This window comes from Helianthus annuus, chromosome 3 (assembly GCF_002127325.2).
Source record: "Helianthus annuus cultivar XRQ/B chromosome 3, HanXRQr2.0-SUNRISE, whole genome shotgun sequence".
Classification (NCBI taxonomy): Eukaryota; Viridiplantae; Streptophyta; class Magnoliopsida; order Asterales; family Asteraceae; genus Helianthus; species Helianthus annuus.
The window spans coordinates 22,911,717-22,932,748 of record NC_035435.2 but is presented as its reverse complement, the minus strand read 5'-3'; positions in this window follow the sequence as shown (position 1 = coordinate 22,932,748).

The following is a 21,032-nucleotide window of genomic DNA, read 5'->3' as shown; positions in this document are numbered from 1 at the left end:
CATTTGGTGGTTTACATTGCACATAAACATTTGACATGGTTTACACAATAACACTTGACATTTGGTTTATACATGAACAATTTACATGGTGGATTGGTTTGGGTAAATGGTTCGGGTAACGTGGAGTATATAATATAATACAAACATGGTGGATACGCCGCTGGTACTTCCTATATATAAATGTTTGTATGATATTACATATCTTAGCGTTATCCAAATCATTTCAGTTTAGACATATAACATTTTATACAAATAACATACTGTCACACCCCCAAAATCCACCTGCGGAGTATCACCGCTTGGGAGCGTGACTGACCAGGATCAAGCCACCAATCATATTGAACATGCATTTAATATTAAGTAAAATAACTGAAAACCATCCATTCAATACAAAAGGTGATCAAACAAATCATCGTTTCAAAATGTAGCGGAAGCATAGTAAATAAACCAGTAGTAGTTGACAGTTTTAAGTATCATAATAGTTCAAGAGAAAAGCCACGATCCTTGTCCACAACGACCCGCTTCTCCAGTGCAAGCTCCAAGTACCTAACGATCTGCAAGGCATGTAACAGAATGATCAACAAACTAGTTGAGCGAGTTCACAATTAATAGTTTAGTTTGGGTAATAATGCGTTCGTTCAGTTAAGTCTCATATCTTATCAGTTCCATCGCGGCCTCCCAGGCATATGTGCGAAGATTAGGTTCATTAATTCGCGACCGTAGTCTTTACCGACCAGGGTGTGTGCGAAGGCAATTTATCAGTTCGTTCGCGACCATAGTCTTTACCGACCAGGGTGTGTGCGAAGGCAGTTGAATAGTTCGTTCGCGACCATAGTCTTTACCAACCAGGGTGTGTGCGAAGGCAGTTGAATAGTTCGTTCGCGACCATAGTCTTTACCAACCAGGGTGTGTGCGAAGGCAGTTCGTAAGCATCAACGGTTTAATCGTTCGTTACAATATCAAAGTATGCACAAGTAATCATCCAACCCATTCCCACCCTGGGAACCCATGCCTTGGCTGTGTGAACTCACCTTGGTTTGCTCGGTATGCTAGGTTATGCACTCACAAGTAATTAATCAAGTCCTATTGTATGCACGTATAACAAATCAGTTCATGTTCACAGTGATACGCATGCAATTTAATATTCACATAACAGCCAGTTTGCATATCGGCACAACACGTATTGTTTCACATCAAACCATCAGCTAGTGTACACGAATACCAATGTTAACATTCATCACTAATCATGGCATGCCAAATAAATCAAACATACATTCCAACATTAAAATATGTTCATAATTATATATCTTTCGATCCACCCTTATCTTTCGGTACATTAGTGATCTTTCGATACACAGTTATCACAGTTATCCTTCGGACCGAAAGTTATGTTTCGAACCAATGCCATCTTTCGACCAACTGTCATCTTTCGGTCAACTTAATTATGTTTCGGTCAATGTTATGGTTCGGTCCAAACTATCTTTCGGTCAAAGTTACTATGGTTCGGTCAAAGCTATCTTTCGACAACAACTATGTTTCGAGTAGCAAGTATCTTTCGATACATATCAGTTACGTTTGATCACAATCAGTTACGGATATCACGCAGTCAATTACAGAAACAGAAACCCTAATCATCTACAGCCGTCATCATCATAACAAGCACATTTCATATATTCAATCTCAAGAACCCTAACCGAAATCATGAACAATAACCATATTCATTCGGATTACTATCGAGACATAACAACCTCATGTAAACTGATTTCATTATAACCCGATTTCACTAATATATCAACAAGTTATCAATCCGGAGCATACATCGTCACAGTAACATAACAAGCACCATTGAATCGATTTAAACTTATTATCATGCCATACAACTACAAGATCATCTTTATACGATTCATATCATTCAACATACAATCAATTCGAGTCGTTCTTAATCAAAGCATGTAATAATAATAACATCATGTCATCAACGATGATAGTGAAACACTAACCGGATTAGGGGATTGAAACTAGTGGGGTTTCGGGTGCACAGGAACTTTCAGCCGACTACAAGACTTCGAGAGAGAGAGAAGGGTATTAGGGTTTGTGAAAACTAACTACCGGTTACATGCATCACGTATTTAAACGTATCACAGAAATGGGCCAAGCCCATTAGAAAGGCTGGGCCGAAAGATGTCGAAGGATGGAGTCTTTGGTCGAAGGATATGTTTCGAGATCCTTCGGACTGAAAGTTGATCCTTCGAATCGAAGGATATGTTTCGAGATCCTTCGAACTGTGGGTCATGTTTCGTGGTCTAGGTTAAGTGTTTTTAGACTAAGTGTTTTTAATAATAATTCTAATATTATATTCTACCACAGCAAGTAATCACATATAGGCAAACATGACAACACGTTTCATTAAAACACAACTCGTACAATTTCAAGTCCACAATCCAAACAACTAAACAGTCAAAGTCAACGCGCATTTAATGCGAAAGTGAAAGTCAGAAACTCGAGTTGTCACACATACTTTTAATGAAACATTGTCTTACAAAAACAACTTATCATATTCAACTCATTTTACTTGGTTACTCGTTTAACCTTGCACTTATCTATATATATCATCTGATGTTATCGTTTTTCAAATGATTTACAAAGCAAGTCAAAGTACAAGGTTCATGACTGACTGTTATTAAACATTCTCTAAAACTCAAGTCATGAATCATATTTTCACAAAACCTATGTATCTCACAGGCATTTTTATGCTGACGTACCTATTTTCACATGTGTTTTCAGGAGTTGTTCCATAAGGTGTTGATCACATTACTAGGGCGGACCTGTGCCTTAGTGCCTAACAATGAAGATAGGCTAGTATAATTATGTTTTGAACTTTGTGCTTTCTGTTTTAAGACAATGTAACACCCATGTTTTATGAATAAAATACAACTTGTATGCCATGGTTATGAGACAATTAATTCTGTCCATGACACTCCCCGGCGTTTCCGCCGCGGTTGCATGTTATACGCGGCCGGGGTGTGACAACTACTCCATTGGTTTGAGAAGCTAGAGTCAGTATTCGAGATGTGTGAATGCCTTGAAGCTCGCAGGGTCAAGTACGCCACTGGCACGTTGGAAGGGATTGCGCTAACCTGGTGGAACGCGCAAGTTCAGATTCTAGGGTTGGCAGCTGCTAACGCCACCCCTTGGAACGATTTTAAGGAACTCATCAAGCGAGAATACTGTACGCGTGATGACATCCACAAGTTGGAAGATGAGCTTTACCATCTGAAGATGACGGGGTCAGAAATCGAGGCTTATACGAAACGATCAAACGAATTAGCCATCTTGTGTCCAACTATGGTGGACCCTCCAGTTAAGCGCATTGAGTTGTACCTCAAGGGACTTGCGCCAGAGATTCAGAGCCACGTGACGTCGGCTAACCTCGATAATATCCAAGACATCCAGCGTCTTGCTCATCGCCTCGCAGATCAGGCAGTGGAACAGAACAAGCTGCCCAAACGCGTCAGTGCTACCACTACTGCTGTCACTATTTCTGCTACTCCCAGTGACAACAAGAGAAAATGGGAGGGGGATTCCAGCAAGGGATCAGTTTCTGTTCAGTCTCAAGCACAGCAGCGCAAGACAAATGACTACCAGAGTCCGAATCAGCAATCATCAGGCAGTCAGGGGCAGGGTGGATATCAGGGGATTCACCCATGGTGTAGTAGGTGCAACAAACACCACAGTGGAAGATGTCGCAGGGAACGTTGTCAAAGATGCCTCAAGATGGGTCATGAGGCTAAGGATTGTAGAAGCTCACGGCCAGCAAATCAGAACCAGCAACTCCCACCGCCAGCTCCACAGAACCAGCAGCAGCAGCCACAGCGTGGAAACCGGGGATGTTTCCAGTGTGGGGCTGAAGGTCATTTCAAACGCGATTGCCCTCAAGTGAACCAGAACCAAAATCGCAACAACAACAATAACCAGGGCAACGGGAACAACAACAACGGGGGAAACAACAACAACAATGGCAACGAGGCAAGGGGTCGAGCTTTCGTGCTGGGGCGAGGAGACGCAATGAACGATCCCAATGTGGTTATGGGTAAGTTTCTTCTTGATGATATTTATGTTACTGTCTTATTTGATTCGGGTGCTGATACAAGTTATATGTCCTTGAAAATGAGTAAATTGTTAAAACGTACACCAACACCCTTAAACACCAAACATGTCGTAGAGTTAGCAAATGGTAAAAGTGTAGAAGCCGCACATGTAGTCAAGGGTTGTAGCATCGTTTTAGCTGGTCAGACCTTCTTGATTGATCTTATAACCATAGTTCTGGGTAGTTTCGACGTCGTCATCGGTATGGATTGGTTATCCCAACACCACGCAGAGATTTTATGCAAGGAAAAGATCATTCGTATTCCTCGCTCTAGTCAAGAACCTCTCGAAGTTCAAGGCGACAAGAGTGGTGCTGTGGTTGGCATCATCTCTTTCTTAAAGGCGCAGAAATGTTTACGAAAGGGTCACACTGCCATTTTGGCACTTGTTACTGATGCATCAGCAAAAGAAAAGAAGTTGGAGGATATTCCAGTAGTACGCGACTTTCCTCAGGTGTTTCCTGAAGATTTACCTGGGCTACCGCCTCATCGCCAGGTCGAATTCCAGATTGAGTTAGCTCTTGGAGCAGCACCAATAGCCCGCGCACCGTATCGTTTAGCTCCAACCGAACTGGAAGAACTGTCGAAGCAGTTACAAGAACTCTTGGAAAAGGGCTTTATTCGTCCAAGCTCATCGCCTTGGGGAGCTCCAGTACTTTTCGTGAAAAAGAAGGATGGCACTTTCAGGATGTGCATCGACTACCGTGAACTGAACAAGGTGACGGTGAAGAACCGTTATCCTCTTCCACGTATAGACGACCTATTCGACCAGTTGCAAGGGTCGAGTTACTACTCCAAGATAGACTTGAGGTCAGGGTATCATCAGCTGAGAGTCCGGGATGAGGACGTCTCCAAAACCGCGTTCAGAACTCGCTACGGTCACTACGAGTTTCTTGTTATGCCATTCGGGTTAACGAACGCGCCTGCCGTATTTATGGACCTTATGAACAGGGTGTGCAAACCCTACTTAGACAAGTTTGTGATAGTGTTTATTGACGACATTCTGATCTACTCCAAGAGTCAAGAGGAACACGAGCAGCATCTACGACTTATTTTGGAACTCCTACGAAAGGAACAGCTATACGCCAAGTTTTCGAAATGTGACTTCTGGCTTCGTGAAGTCCACTTTCTAGGCCACGTGGTAAACCAGGATGGGATCCATGTTGATCCATCCAAGGTAAATTCGATCAGGAACTGGCCTGCACCGCGTACACCAACGGAAATACGCCAATTCTTAGGTTTGGCGGGTTATTACAGACGATTCATCAAAGACTTTTCGAAGATCGCACAGCCGCTTACACTATTGACACAGAAAGGTGTCACCTACCGTTGGGGAGATTCCCAGGAAACCGCTTTCCAGTATCTGAAGGATAGGCTTTGCAGCGCACCTATTCTCTCATTGCCAGAGGGCACGGACAACTTTGTGGTTTATTGTGACGCGTCGTTACAGGGTCTTGGGTGTGTATTGATGCAACGGGATAAAGTTATTGCCTACGCTTCTCGTCAACTCAAGGTTCATGAACGGAACTACACGACGCACGATTTAGAGCTGGGAGCTGTTGTTTTCGCGCTTAAGATATGGCGACACTACCTGTACGGTACCAAGTGCACAATTTACACCGATCACAGGAGTCTCGAGCATATCCTTAAGCAAAAGGATTTGAACATGCGTCAACGAAGGTGGGTCGAACTTCTGAACGATTATGAATGCGCCATCAAGTACCATCCAGGCAAAGCCATTGTTGTGGCTGACGCCCTCAGTCGAAAGGATACTTTACCTAGGCGTGTACGCGCTTTGCAGCTCACTATTCAGTCCGATCTTCCTGCACAGATACGAAATGCTCAGGTGGAAGCATTGAAACCAGAAAACGTCAGGGCTGAAGCCTTACGCGGCTCAAGGCAACGATTAGAACAGAAGGAAGACGGCGCCTACTATGTAATAGGGCGTATTTGGGTACCACTATACGGCGGTTTACGAGAACTTGTGATGGATGAAGCTCATAAGTCTCGCTACTCGGTACATCCAGGGTCGGATAAAATGTACCACGACATCAGAACAACATATTGGTGGCCTAGCATGAAGGCCCACATTGCAACTTACGTCGGCAAATGTTTGACTTGTGCGAGAGTCAAGACAGAGTACCAGAAACCCTCAGGCCTACTGCAACAACCCAGGATACCACAATGGAAATGGGAAGAAATTTCCATGGATTTTGTTACAGGCCTACCCAGATCCCAGCGTGGGAATGACACCATATGGGTGATCGTGGATCGACTCACCAAGTCTGCACACTTCCTGGCTATAAAGGAAACGGATAAGTTCTCCACTCTTGCAGACATCTATCTTAAAGAAGTTGTTTCGAGGCACGGGGTGCCCACCTCCATCATTTCGGATCGGGATGCACGATTCACGTCAGAGCTATGGCAAGCGATGCATAAATCTTTCGGCTCACGGTTAGACATGAGCACAGCGTATCACCCTCAGACGGATGGGCAGTCTGAGCGAACGATCCAGACTCTCGAAGACATGCTTCGGGCATGTGTCATTGATTTCGGCAACGGCTGGGAAAAGCATCTCCCTTTGGTGGAGTTCTCATACAATAACAGCTATCACACCAGCATACAAGCCGATCCATTCGAGGCATTGTACGGGCGTAAATGTCGGTCACCTCTCTGTTGGGCAGAGGTGGGGGATAGTCAGATCACGGGTCCAGAGATTGTAGTGGACGCCACGGAAAAGATTGCGCAGATACGGCAACGTATGGCGGCAGCACGCGACCGTCAGAAAGCCTACGCGGATAAGCGTAGGAAGCCATTGGAATTTCAGGTCGGGGACCAGGTTTTACTTAAAGTCTCACCCTGGAAGGGTGTGGTACGTTTTGGCAAACGAGGCAAACTAAATCCGCGGTACGTCGAACCTTTTGAAATCATTGAGAAAATAGGCAATGTGGCCTACAAGCTAAACCTACCAGCTGAACTCGGTGCAGTTCACAATGTTTTTCACGTGTCAAATCTGAAAAAGTGCCTGTCAGATGAGACCCTCATAGTTCCTTTTAAGGAACTCACTATCGACGAGCGGTTGCAGTTCGTCGAGGAGCCAGTTGAAATCACGGACCGGGATGAAAAGGTCCTCAAAAACAAGAGAATCCCTCTTGTTCGAGTTCGTTGGAACTCCCGTCGTGGCCCAGAGTACACCTGGGAACGCGAAGACCAGATGACAGAAAAGTATCCCCAGTTATTCGGAACCAATGCAACCACTTCTGAGGCTGAAGCTACTACTGCGGAATTTCGGGACGAAATTCCAGATCAACGGGGGGAGGATGTGACACCCCAGGAAAACCAGTGAACGATACAACTTACCTAGCTTCCTCAGTGAGTGCGTACCAAATTTCGGGACGAAATTTCTTCTAAGTTGGGGATAATGTGACAACTCGTATTTCAAACCTACTTTTGTGTAACGTTACGTGATTATGTGAGCACTATTTGAATAACATGTTATACGTGCCTTGTGTGAAATTGTGAATGTTTGTTTATATGCTTGCGTGACCCACTCGACTACACAAGCCCATTCGGGCCACACACATCCGACTCGAGACCATGGGGCAGCCCAAGGGAGGGTTCGGCCCATCCCCTAATCGCATAAACTTTGAGATGTGGTAACTATCTCACACTTTTACAAAACATCCTCACACACACAAACCCTAGAACACACTCTCTCTCTCGACTCGGAACCGAGGCAGCCGAGCATTCCTTTCCATCGAAGCTCTTGGATTCGGATCATTCCCTTTTCTCATCTCGGTTAGTAGTATGTTTACCGATTACGTGTTTTATATGTGTGATTATGTGATGATGTTGTTATTAATCGGATTGCATGATCTAGAATTTCTGTTAGCATGATTGACTATGATGTTTCTTAGTGTTCATGTTAATCGGCTCACATACATATTGATAGGATGGCATGATTAGTCTGGAGTCCGATTACATGATAGTTTAATGTTGCGGTTTATGCTTCGTATGATGATGATGATAATATGAACATGTTTGAAGATGATTTGAAACTGTGAAAATGGTTGATTGATCTGATTCGAAACTGCCTAACTTGTTAGCTGAAATTACGGAATGATTGTTACTGATTAAGTATGGAAATCTGTTACACATTGTCCCGACATGGATTGCGAGTCAAGAACCCTTAGTCTCGACTCGAGACCACATTACCGGCACAGAACAGCACAACCCGAGACCATGGTTGCGGGTCCGGTTACGACTCGAGACCGTGCAGTCTCGACCAGACCATGACAACTCGAGACCGCCCTTGTTGCGACTCGAGACCTCGAAACCAGTACACCTCGAGACCGATTAGTCTCGACTCGAGATCGTTAGTCTCAACTCGAGACCGTGAACACTTGCACATTATTATTGGACTTTCACTGTTACGAGCCCAACTGATTGGGCCGGATACTTGGACTTATTTACGTGTCTGCTATTGGACTGCTATGACATACTTGTGCATGCCATGATTATACTTGTGTACAATACGTGTAGAACATACATGCTATACTTGAATGCGAACCTGACTTGTATAATAACCATGCTAGGACGTGGTTGATCACTATATAGCTTAACCGAACTTTGTGTATCTGCCGAGCAAACCCAAGGTGAGTTCACACAGCCAAGGCATGGGGTTCCCAGGGTGGGAATGGGATTGGATGACTTATTGTATATACTCAGATGATAGAACCTAATGACAAGATGCAGCTAGACTAGTAACACTTATTGAACTGATCTTCGCACACCTGCCAAGGGTTGGCCGCGATATTATGACTGACTTCGCACACCTGCCTTAGGAAGGCCGCGAACTAAATTTACTAATCTTCGCACACCTGCCTGGGAGGCCGCGATACAAATAAACCTAGTCTAGAATACTTGGGAAGAACATCCCCTAAACTTCGCATACCTGCCTGGGAGGCCGCGATGGAAACTAATACGATACATGACATAACGAACGAACATACTACTACTCACACTATACTATTTCTGAACTATTAACTGTGAACTCGCTCAACTAGTTGTTAACTCTCTGCTGCATGCCTTGCAGGGCCTTAGGTACTTATGGAGCTTGCACAAGGAGGAGCAGGTTGTTGTGGGCAATGGATCGTGAATGCTTATTAAACACTTATGACATTTCATACATTATTATTTATGTTGGGTTTACTTACATGCTTCCACTATTGATACTAAGTTTGGTTTTGAACATCAATCATGTCGTGATGAATTACATTATCTACTTTTATCACTAAATGCTATGTTTGATATGATTGATGGCTTGATCCTGGTCACGTCACGCCTCCAAGCGGCGGTACTCCGCGTGTGGATTTTGGGGGTGTGACAAATGCAGCGATGTATGTAACGAACGAGTGGGTCAGGAATCCTCGATACTCGGGCCTTCTTACCGAAGGGTTCAGGACATAGGGTGGGCCACCAAGCAAACAACTGATCATCAGGCATAGCCGTGATTGCGGTGGTATAGATGTCTTGAACCAACTCATCCTTGGTATAGAACCCGGTGGCAACAGCAAACTGATGCAGCGACATATTTTGTCGCAGCCCGAACAAACAGAAAGATAACTCAGGAGGCGGTGGTTCCACGTTCGGATCATCCATATCCGAATTGGGCTGGTCAGCCGGCCGTGGACGAAACACAAACGTGGATAGAAACTCCACTATCATGGTCCTATAAGACGGCCCAGACGCCACCGAAAACATGCAATCCCACGGGGAATTCTCCCTAATCAAATCCCGGGCCCTCTCCTCCTCCCCGACCTCCCGTAAAGCATCCCATGACAACGTCCTCTGCCGCCCCACCTTCATTTGTCGCAACCTGGTAAAGCGTTTATACTCCCTAGAATTGTTCGGGTTGTCCATATAGGGAATACCCGAAAAATCACCCCCGGCCATCTCATCAATCCTGTTGGTGCAGTAATGTCTATCGCCTCCGTCAATACGAGTCGTAGCAGAAACAGTTTAATTCAAGCTTTATATTGTAATAAGTAGAGAAAAAGGCAAGATGGCAATATTGTAATTAACGAGAAATCTCATTAAAGCCTTGGCCTATAAATAGGAGGCTTATGCCTTAGACTTTAGACTTTTGGCATTTGAAGCTTTGGAGAGCTAGAGCTAGAGAGAGAAAGTCTAGAGAGAGAAAGTGACATCGTGATTCAGGTGCTTTGTACGATTTCATACGTTTCCATAGAATCACCGATTATATTACGTCTCGTGTGTTCGGTCACGTTCGTGTACGGATTCCGCACGTCACACGTTCGGTTCGCAATCGTTTCGGAGTCAAAACCGGTCCTAAGAAGTGGTATCAGAGTAGGAGCTCGATTGCACGGATCATTCACACAGATTCGTACAGGATTTCATCAAATACAGATCCAAATTGCATCAGATTTGATCTATTTCTTCATCTTTTTCATATCTTCACGTTTTTAACTGAAAATTGCCAAATTATACAAGATTTTACGGTTCAAAATTGTTGATTTTTTGATATGATGTGCGAAAATACCTGATGTATAACCCTACAAAGTTTCAAATCTTAATTCAAAGCCGTTTAGGAGAAATCTAAGATTTTTGGTCCGAAATCATGCCAGTTCGTTCATAAAGTTGTCAGTTCATTTGGGATACTCACTCAGTTTGCACGAGTTGGTCATTTGGAGGTCCACTTCGCACGGATTGAGTTCTAAATCATCCAGTTCACACGTATTGACCTCCACTTCGCATGAAATGGTCCCAGGTCGCTTGTAAAGTGCCCCTTCGTTTGAAATCACTCTTCAGATCGTACGATTTGGGTCCATATCATATGAAATAGGTTAGGTCGTGTGAAATAAGGTTTCCAGATCGTACGGATTGATTCAACTTGAACCTCAGGTCATTTGAGGTTGTCGGGTCGTGCATAGTGAGTTCATTTCGTTTGAAATTGTTATTCCAGCTCGTACGAAGTGGATAAAAGAATCCCAGGTCGTTTGGAAATCAACATCAGGTCGTACGAAGTCACTGTAGTTCACATTGATTTGGTCCAGGTCGTGTGGTTTAATATCAGCTCGCACGAAGTGACTATAAGGTCACCAGGTCGTTTGAAAAGGTCATTTGAATTTGGTTTAGATCGCTTGAAACTGAACCAGTTCGTATGGATTGAATGTCTCCAGGTCGTTTGATAATCAGAACCAGTTCACACGAATTGAACTCTAAGTTGGTTCAGTTTGCATCAAACTCAGTTCACACAGAATATTCACCAGTTCGAGTACCAGTCTTAATCAGTTAATTGGTAAGTGTTTGAACTAATCTTGTGTATTTGTGATTTAGGTGATTAAAAGGTGCTGAGATTCGAAGAGTAAATGTCATGGCTAAAGAATTTTACTGTGACATCCCACATCGGTTGTGAAGGGGAACAAAGGCTTCCTTATAAGGGGCTGGATACCTTCACCATCATGACGCGTTTTGAAAACCGTGAGGGGCGGATGCCGGGGGCGTGCTGGCCGCCAAAGCGGACAATATCATGGTGCGGTTACGCTGGGCTGTTACAGATGGTATCAGAGCCAGGGCCGGACCGGTGGTGCCAGGTCCTGCAAGGACGCTGGACCCCTTAAGAGGGTGGATTGTGACATCCCACATCGGTTGTGAAGGGGAACAAAGGCTTCCTTATAAGGGGCTGGATACCTTCACCATCATGACGCATTTTGAAAACCGTGAGGGGCGGATGCCGGGGGCGTGCTGGCCGCCAAAGCGGACAATATCATGGTGCGGTTACGCTGGGCTGTTACATTTACAACACGTTCTACAAAGCATTTACGTCCGAATCTTCCGAAACTTCAACTGTCACACCAAAATCCATTACAAAAGCGATCAATGAAAACATTAAACATGATAATTTCTATGGAACTTATTCAAAACCACCAAAGCTTGAAAATATTGAGGATTACACATGGTGGAAAGAACGGTTTATCAACTGGACTAAAGCTTACGCATATGAAAGCTGGTTTTGCTTGGAATTTGGTTACGATAGACCTGTTAAGGACAAAGTAGAAGAAATTTCACTCAAAAGCTTAACAGATGAAGATAAAAGGAAATTCTCATATGAGCAGATGATGATCGTCTTGATTCAACAATCTATCCGAGATGATATATTTTCTTTGTTAAATCATGATGGTTCATCAAAATCGGTTTGGGAAGCATTAAGGGTTAAAGCCGAAGGAGGCAAACAAATTAAAAAGAACAAAATTGCTATACTAAAAAAGGAATTTGATTTGTTTGATAGCTTAAAGGGAGAGTCAGTGAGGCAAATGATTGAACGTTTTTGTCATTTAAAAATTGAACTCGAAAGGTTTGAGATCGTGAAAACGAGAGAGGAAATAATTGATAAAATCATAGAAGCGTTACCATGAGCCGATCAGTGGCAAACGTTTGTTTTTATCTTGAAAATGATGTTTTATATGATTCAATTTCTCTTGATGTTTTGATAGAAAAAATTAAAAGTCATGAACTGGAGCTACAAAAGCAAAGCAAGATGAGCAGTTCTTCACATCATCAGAATGTTGGTCTTTATTACAAAGGTAACATACCCTCGGTGAAACCTGGTGATTCACCAAAGACAGCATTTAGTGGTGAGAAGACAAAGGAACCACAGAAAAGCTCATCAAGCTACAATCCAGGATATCACTCATCTTCTGCAAAAGCTAATCCTGAAGAATCAGAGGAAATACTGTGCAACATTGCTCTTAAGCTAAAGAATTCTCCAGCTAGGAGCATTAACTCTGCCAAGCAGCAAATGAGTTTCCTTGCATCTGTCCTGGAATCATATGAAGGTCTAGTAGCTGGCAAAATTGGAAATTCTGAATTGACCAAAGAAGATTACGACCAGATTGATCCGGAAGAGATGGAACTTATCGATATTCGCTGGTGTTTAGCGAGCGACATCAGAAGAGCTCAGAGGTACATGGAGATTACAGGCAAACAGACTATTGGTGGACCGTCAACTAAGCTAGGATTTGATAAATCCAAAGTGACCTGTTTCAAATGCAAGTAAAAAGGTCATTTCAAGAGAGAATGCAATAATTCTGCAGTTAATGGAAATGAACATCCTTTCAATCATGATTATTACCAAAAGGCGATTTACCACCGTAGCAAGGAAGAGCCGAAAATGATTGAAAATAATCCCAAAGAGAAGTCAAGAGCATGTGCTGTAATCCATGATGATGAAGGGTATGATTGGAGTGAGATTCTTCCAGAAGAAGATCGTGTTGATGATCGATTCACAGCTCATGGCAGAACAATATCAAAAAGCAAACATCATGCCTTTGTTGCTGAAATAAAGGAGAAAACTCGAGAAGAAATTCTGAGTGAGAAAACCGATAGAGAAAGATTCATTGTTGGGTGCAGAATGGAGAAAATGCAGGAAGAGTATGAAAATGACGTAAGCAATAAACGATGGCACAAGAAGCGAGAGTGTTATGTCAACAGAGATGGTGAACCTGTTGTACACAGGAGGGACATAGTTCATGATGATGTTCTTGTAGTAATTCCTCGATCCGGCGAATACTATTCAAATGTTGAAAAAGATAAAACGTATGTGAAAAGGCTGGATAAAATCATAAGAGATGCCATGTGTTGGTGCATGCGTCTGTCGAGTTCCTCTTGTATCGAGTCTTGTTTGTATCTAGTTAGATCAGGGCACGAAAAACAAGAAAGTGTGAATTAGAGGTGATTCCGCTTGAAATGACACCAGGTCATTTCAAGCGAAAGCAAAATAATTCTAATTCCGCTTGAGTTAAAATGTTGATTTCGCTTGAATCATTTATGTTAATTCCGTTTGAAATGAACATGGTCATGTTCAAGCGGAATCACAACGCCTATATATAGCCCATTCCAAGCGAAATCAAGTAGTTAGTTTCCGGTTGTGCAACGAAGTGCTGCCGAAGTGTCGACTCGCTGTAAAACGTCATTATATCAATAATATCGACAGTTAAAGTGTAATTCTAGCTGAATTGACCTCGATACGTCTGTTTCCGCCTTTCGTATTGAGAAAAACTCTTCTGATCGACTCGTTCGGGTCTGAAAACGATCCTACACCATGACATCAAGTTTGAGGAAGAGGGATGAAGCAAGAATGAAGAAAAATGTTGAGTGTATGGTAGAAGAGTTGAAGAAGGTCACTGAGGAAGTCAAAGTTGAAGCTGTTAAAGAGGAAGATGTGAAGGAAGAAAAAGTTGAGAAAGCTGTTATCGAAAAACAGTAGAATGAAGAAGTTCTGAAGAAAGAAGAAGAAAAAGAAGTGAAGGTTGAAAGTTCAGCTGATGTTGATGGTGACGCTGGTACTGGTGAAGAAAAGAAGGAAGATGCTGATCAAACAAAGACAGCAGAGACAGCCGAAGTGCCAATCACAGAGGTAAAAACTGAATCCGAAATCTTAAAAACTGTTGAACAGTGCAAGAAATGCATGGAAATGTGCAGTTCTTGTACTGAAAAAGATGAAAAATTCAGAATAAGAGATCTTGAATTCAATAAAATCGAAGAAGTTTTCAAAGAAAAATGAAAAGAGATGTTAGAAAATGAAAAAGTTTTGAAAGATAATCATGAAAAGCTCACACAAAAATGTAAAAATTTTGAGAAAGAAAATGAGATTTTGAAAGAAAAGGTTTCGAAAATGACTAAAGAATGTTCTCAAAAAGAAAATGAATGTCAAGAAATGAAAAAGGAATATGATTCAATAAAATTGGCTTATCACATTACTAAAAAGTCATATGAAGATGTGAAGGTCAAATGAAACTTGTTTAATCCAGGTTGAAATACTGTTCTGAAACAACTGATACGCTTAAGCGACAGTATTCAATTAAGCAACAAGTTGTCAATTCTTACATTGAGGATGTTGCTAAGCTAAAGCGTCAGATTGCTGATTTGGAACAAGATAACAACAAGTTAAAAAGTTATCATCTGTCATCGTGCTTGAAAGAATTTTCAACATAAAACCGGGTGATGATGATTCTGAGAAAAACAAAAAGGGCATTGGTTCTGAGTATCATCAAGTTCCTCCACCGGAAAAGTTTGCATTTTATGATGATTAAAAGGTCGAAAAAGCTTTCAACATGGTAGATCAATTGCCAGATAACATTGACGTAACCTATTCCAAATCTGATGATTCTAGTGATTCAGAGGTGGTAGGTAAGGTCGTTGAAAGTGTGTTGAAAGAAGAGTCGATTGAAACAGGTAAATCTGAATCACAGGATGAAAATGAAGGTAGTTTTCATGAAGAATATCTGAAAAACTCAAAATCTAAGAAAAATTTGAATGAAGATTCAAAAGGATTGGTTTATACCATGATTGGATCGGACAAATTATTCTTAGATGTTGTATTCCCGATTCAGAATGTGATTTCAGAAAAGATTGACAAAGTTTTCAAGATGGTTGAAATTCAAAAATCTGAGATTCCAAAGTTTGCTAGAAATGGTCACAAAACTTTTTATAACAAACCTGGTGTCAAGAAGAAAAACATGAAGGCTGGGTTAGGTTATAAAAAGAAACAAAATTGGAAGAAAAATGAAACGCCAAATTATCAAGCAAAGATGAATTTTGTTCATGGAACAAGTTCAGAAGAAGAGAAAGAACTCCAATTTAGACGACAGTCTAATGAAGAGTTCTATGCTCAAAAGAAAACGCAACAACAACAGGTCAAAGATGTCTCAAAGAGAACATGTTTCAAATGTAATCAAACAGGAAATCTTGCACGCAAGTGTCCAAATCGGAAACCTGTTGGTGTTGAAACGAAAAAGAAGTCTAATGATGTTGAAAAACAGAAATCTGAGGATGTGAAACAAAAGTCAACCAGATTTGATTCCAAACAAACTTGGAGGTGCAACACAAACAAGTTTGCTTCAAATCAAACTTGGAAATCAAACCCAAATAGGTTCGATTCTAGACAGACCTGGAATTCTCACACACCCAGATTTAGAACAACACAAGGTTGGAAAACAACAGTTGATGCAACAAAACCACACTGTTTGGAAACCAAATGTTGTTCAGAATCAAAATATTCAAAAAGAGTTACATGTTTACAAACGAGGTACTCCTAACAGTCAAACATGGAGTGTTAAGAAACAAGTGACTTCGGTAGATGATGCTAAAATTGAAAAAGTCTTTGTACAAAATGACAAAGATTTTTCGAAGTTAAATGATGCATGTTGTGTTGAAATGCCTAAGGTCAAACAGACCTGGGCTAAATTGTTCAAGTGATTGAATAGTTGAATGTGCACGTGCTCAAGAAAATTGAAGACTGTGAGAATGGAAATCGGAGCAGCCTGGCACAAGGAGAAGAGAAGGTTGCTGATCCCTGCGATGGTTAAACAGGGAGTTTGTTTGGTTTCTTTACATAAATAAACAATATTTCAAAAACTCTAAAAATTGAAAAAAATTTAAAAACCAAAAAAATGTTTGTTTTTAAATTTGTAAAAAATTCTAAAATTCAAAAATTTGTTTAGTGGATATGCTGAAACCCTCACGACTGAACAAACATGATTAATTTCACAAGATTGAAAAACGCTTTTCAAAATGTAAAAAATCAATGGGTTGTAAATCATGGGGGTACATTATATTTTCTGCAAAACAGAGCACAAGAAGCAGAAAATGGATGGCGAGACAAAGCTATCAGTGTCGGTTTGTCAAATTTTCTTTAAATGTTTTCAATTTTAGGGTTTGTAAAATTTCTGAAAATACAAAAACATTAGAAAATTTGAAAAAGCCAAAAACATGGTAAAATTCAAAATGAGTTTTGTGTAAAAAGAGGAAATGATAGTACATCAGTAGACAATCACAGTACGCTAAAGAAATGGAATGTTTTAACATGATAAACGGTCTCACTGATGATATGCTAGTAGGTTTTTACACGCTTAGTAGATTGTTTTCGAGATATAAACCTAAATATCAATACTTTACTTATCTCGTGGGGAACATCTCTCGAATATATGGGTAATCCCCGAAATCTTGTTTGAGAGATTGCCTGATTCTGAGATACTAGGTCTTTATACTGTTTGATATCTGGGGTATTATACCTGGTCTTCTGATTTTGCGGAAGCAATGGCCTAGACCTCGTATAATACTTTATGCGCTTTAAAAAGCTTACCCTCTGCATAAAAATTGAAAAATATCGAAAGATATGAATCAATTGCAGTTGAAGAAAAGATTCCCTAAAGGGAACACACCTAAAGTCGAGCCTTCGTCTCTTTGACTGAACGGAAGTTCATACCTGAGCTCTGAAGGTCTCGCACTAACCCAGATACAGATATCAAATTGGTATACTCACCTGTAAGACTGAATCTAGGGAATTTTGATACGGGAGTATATTCTGAGGTGGGACACGCGAATAAGTTTAAGTTCTTAAAACACTAATCTCGTATCTCGAATCAATTGAAGTTTGTGTGAAAATTTAAATGGATCAGTATACTGACAATCTAAGTGAATCGTTTAGAACTTAAAGTGTTTAAAGCTCAACGGTACTAGTGATTTGTCATAAATTGATATGATCCTCTGACACGAACTCAAACAAAAATATTGTCTGTAAATATGTTTGTAAATATTTCTTTACTGCTTTATGTTTCAGAAAAATACAAAAAGATTTTGATTTCTGCTTTATTTTCGACAACCGATGTCTGGGATGCTGAGTTTCAAAATCTAGTATGCTGATCGTGTTTCTGAAAATAAATCAAGTTCATTAATTTGAAACTTGTAGTTTTAAAATCAAAAATAAAAAACAGTTTATGATATCTCCAAGGTCATTAAGTTGGACTTGGATGATTAACTATGAGGGATTTGGATGCTCATATTGTTAAAATCTGTAAAAGAGCCAGTTAAAACTGCCAAATCTATGAGGATTATTGATAGGGAGAGTGAATCAAGTATTTCTGGATATATTCATATTATTATATCCTAAAGCCAGGATCTTGATTTAGAAAGTTTAATAGAGCCAGGTTACGATTCCTGGAAAATCGAAATTGCTTTCATTGTCGAAATATTTTAACATATGTTGAGAAAGCCAGGACATTAATCCTGGATGTTCAAATAGTTGTTACTTATAAACATTTGATATTTGCAGATGTTGTACCAGACTACGATCCTGACAGCCGAGTTTAAGGGGGAGTCTGAAGACGAGCTCAACACAAGAGGAAGTGTGCATTCAAGGTGCCAGGAAACTATCCTGAAGGAGCTTGTATCCGGAAAGTCAGGTGTCGATCCCAAAAGCACAGAAGCTTGATGAAAGGGGGAGCCTGAAGAAAAGAGTCTACAGAAAGGGGAAGCTGAAGCTAAAGACAGATCCACGGGGATTCTGTTCAAGCAAGAGGGAGTCTACGTTGATAAAAACGTGTTAAAGCCTCAAGAAGACTCAAAGAGAGAGAGAGTAAAACAAGATGCTACGGATTGACTGCGGCAATATCCAAGGGGGAGTCTGTTGGTGCAGTAATATCTAGCGCCTCCGTCAATACGAGTCGTAGCAGAAACAGTTTAATTCAAGCTTTATATTGTAATTGTAACATCCGCCAATTTTAGCGCTGTAGGTTGTAACGCCCCTCCCGTATATACGGGTATTGTTAGGTTTAATCTATTAACTCTATTACCACCCTTTCGAGGGTTAGGCTATGTTAATTGCGTAACTATGGTTTGGACATGTGGATTTCATCGTTACGAGCATGACAGTTAATTGAATATCAGTTGTTCACATGGATTAGATTTGATAAACTATTAACTCTATTATGCTATATCAAACCTGTATACTCGCCAGCAATTATTTGTTGATTGTATTTTAAATGCATACTGCAGGTTGAGGATCCAAGAAAAACAAGAAAAGACTAGGATGGCTTAGAAACCCATCAACTATTTAAACTTCCAAATCTATGTTATGTATTTGAACTTTTCTATGTATTGTATGAAACTTATGATTATCGATGAAATAAATTTTAATTATTGTCACAATTAGTGTTATGATGTCTTTGAACAGTTTGTACGTCTCATCTCGATGTTTCCGCCATCGGTTGGGGTGTGACAGTAATAAGTAGAGAAAAAGGCAAGGTGGCAATATTGTAATTAATGAGAAATCTCATTTAAGCCTTGGCCTATAAATGGGAGGCTTATGCCTTAGACTTTAGACTTTTGGCATTTGAAGCTTTGGAGAGCTAGAGCTAGAGAGAGAAAGTGACATCATGATTCAGGTGCTTTGTACGATTTCATATGTTTCAATAGAATCACCGATTATATTACCTCTCATGTGTTCGGTCACGTTCGTGTACGGATTCCGCACGTCACGCGTTCGGTTCGCAATCGTTTCGGAGTCAAAACCGGCCCTAACAAATCCAGGCACCTGTCCCGCACCAAACTCCTCCTCGTCTGATGACATATCTGCAAAAATTAATATATAACACGTGTCATATTATAAACTTTTTGCAATTTTTATAAACTTTTAATAATTTTAGTAGTGAATTTTATAGTCGACCCACTACCACCACCACACTCGACCCGCCGCCACCACCATCACACCCGACCCGCCGCCACCACCACCACACCCGACCCGCCGCCACCACCACCAAACCCGACCCGCCGCCACCACCACCACAGCCAACCCCCAACCACCACCACCACAGCCGACCCCCAACCACCACCACCAAAGCTGACCCCCAACCACCACCACCATAGCCGATCCCCAACCACGGTGAAACCATAACACCTGTCAAACCATAACCGCCACCGTAAAACACTAACTGCCACCGTCAAAACAAACCGCCACCGTCAAACCCTAACCGCCACCGTCAAAAAGTAACCCTCACCATTAAACACCCCCACGAAAACCGTCAAACACCACCCACCACCGGCCAAAATTTAAAAAAAAATCAAAAATAGACAAAGGAAAGATGAAATAATACACTAACCTTTTATGAAAATCTATACCGTATAGCTTGATACGAAAGAGATCGAACGATACGAGAGAGACCGTATGTGTGTTCTTGGTGTTTTAGTGTGTGGGTTTTGAACTTTTAGATATATTCTCCCTTTAGTCAAACTTTGTTGGGATTGAACCCTAGTAGAGGAACATATAATGAAAGCCAAAACCGGATCACGACAGTGGATTCTAAATAAGCAGCCATTTACTTTAAGCTTTCCCCTTGACAGTGTTTATCTAACAGCTGATAGATCTCAAGTACTGCTTAATAGAACAACTGATGATCCAAACACTGATGAAATTCTAAAGACTGTTGAAGACAAACTCTGACGCTCTATCTACTGCTATTTCCTAAGTACTGCTGAAGACACAAGCACTGCTCATTCAAGGACTGGTCAACTTTGAAGAAAGCACTGATGCTCAACATCAGTGCCTAGGCTACATCAGTGGAAAGTGAAGCAGTAGTTTTCTTATGTTTTGTATTTTACTTATAATCAGTTGCTAGACATCAATAGTTTGTATAGAACAGTGTTTACAGGTTGTTAGGTTGTTGGATGTCACTTTCATGGTGACGTCAGCTGAGATGCTTCAGTGGTTTGGTTTGCCTATAAATGGAGCAGTACCCTGTACTGTTACATTTGATTGACTGAGCAAGTTCTTATTCTCATGTCTAATCCTTTCATCTTGTGCAACCAACCTTGGAGCATCAGGCTGAGGGGGAGTTTAGTATTGTAAGCATGCTTGTAATCACTTGCTTTGTAATTCAATCATTCAACTTAATGTGAAGCATTTGTTTATCAAACTATTCTCTTCTTTGATTGTGTTTACAAAGTTTGTATTCATTTCCGCTGCACTTTACATTATTTCATTCTCTCTTAATGTACAAATTATAAAAACAAACACAATCATGAGAGCCT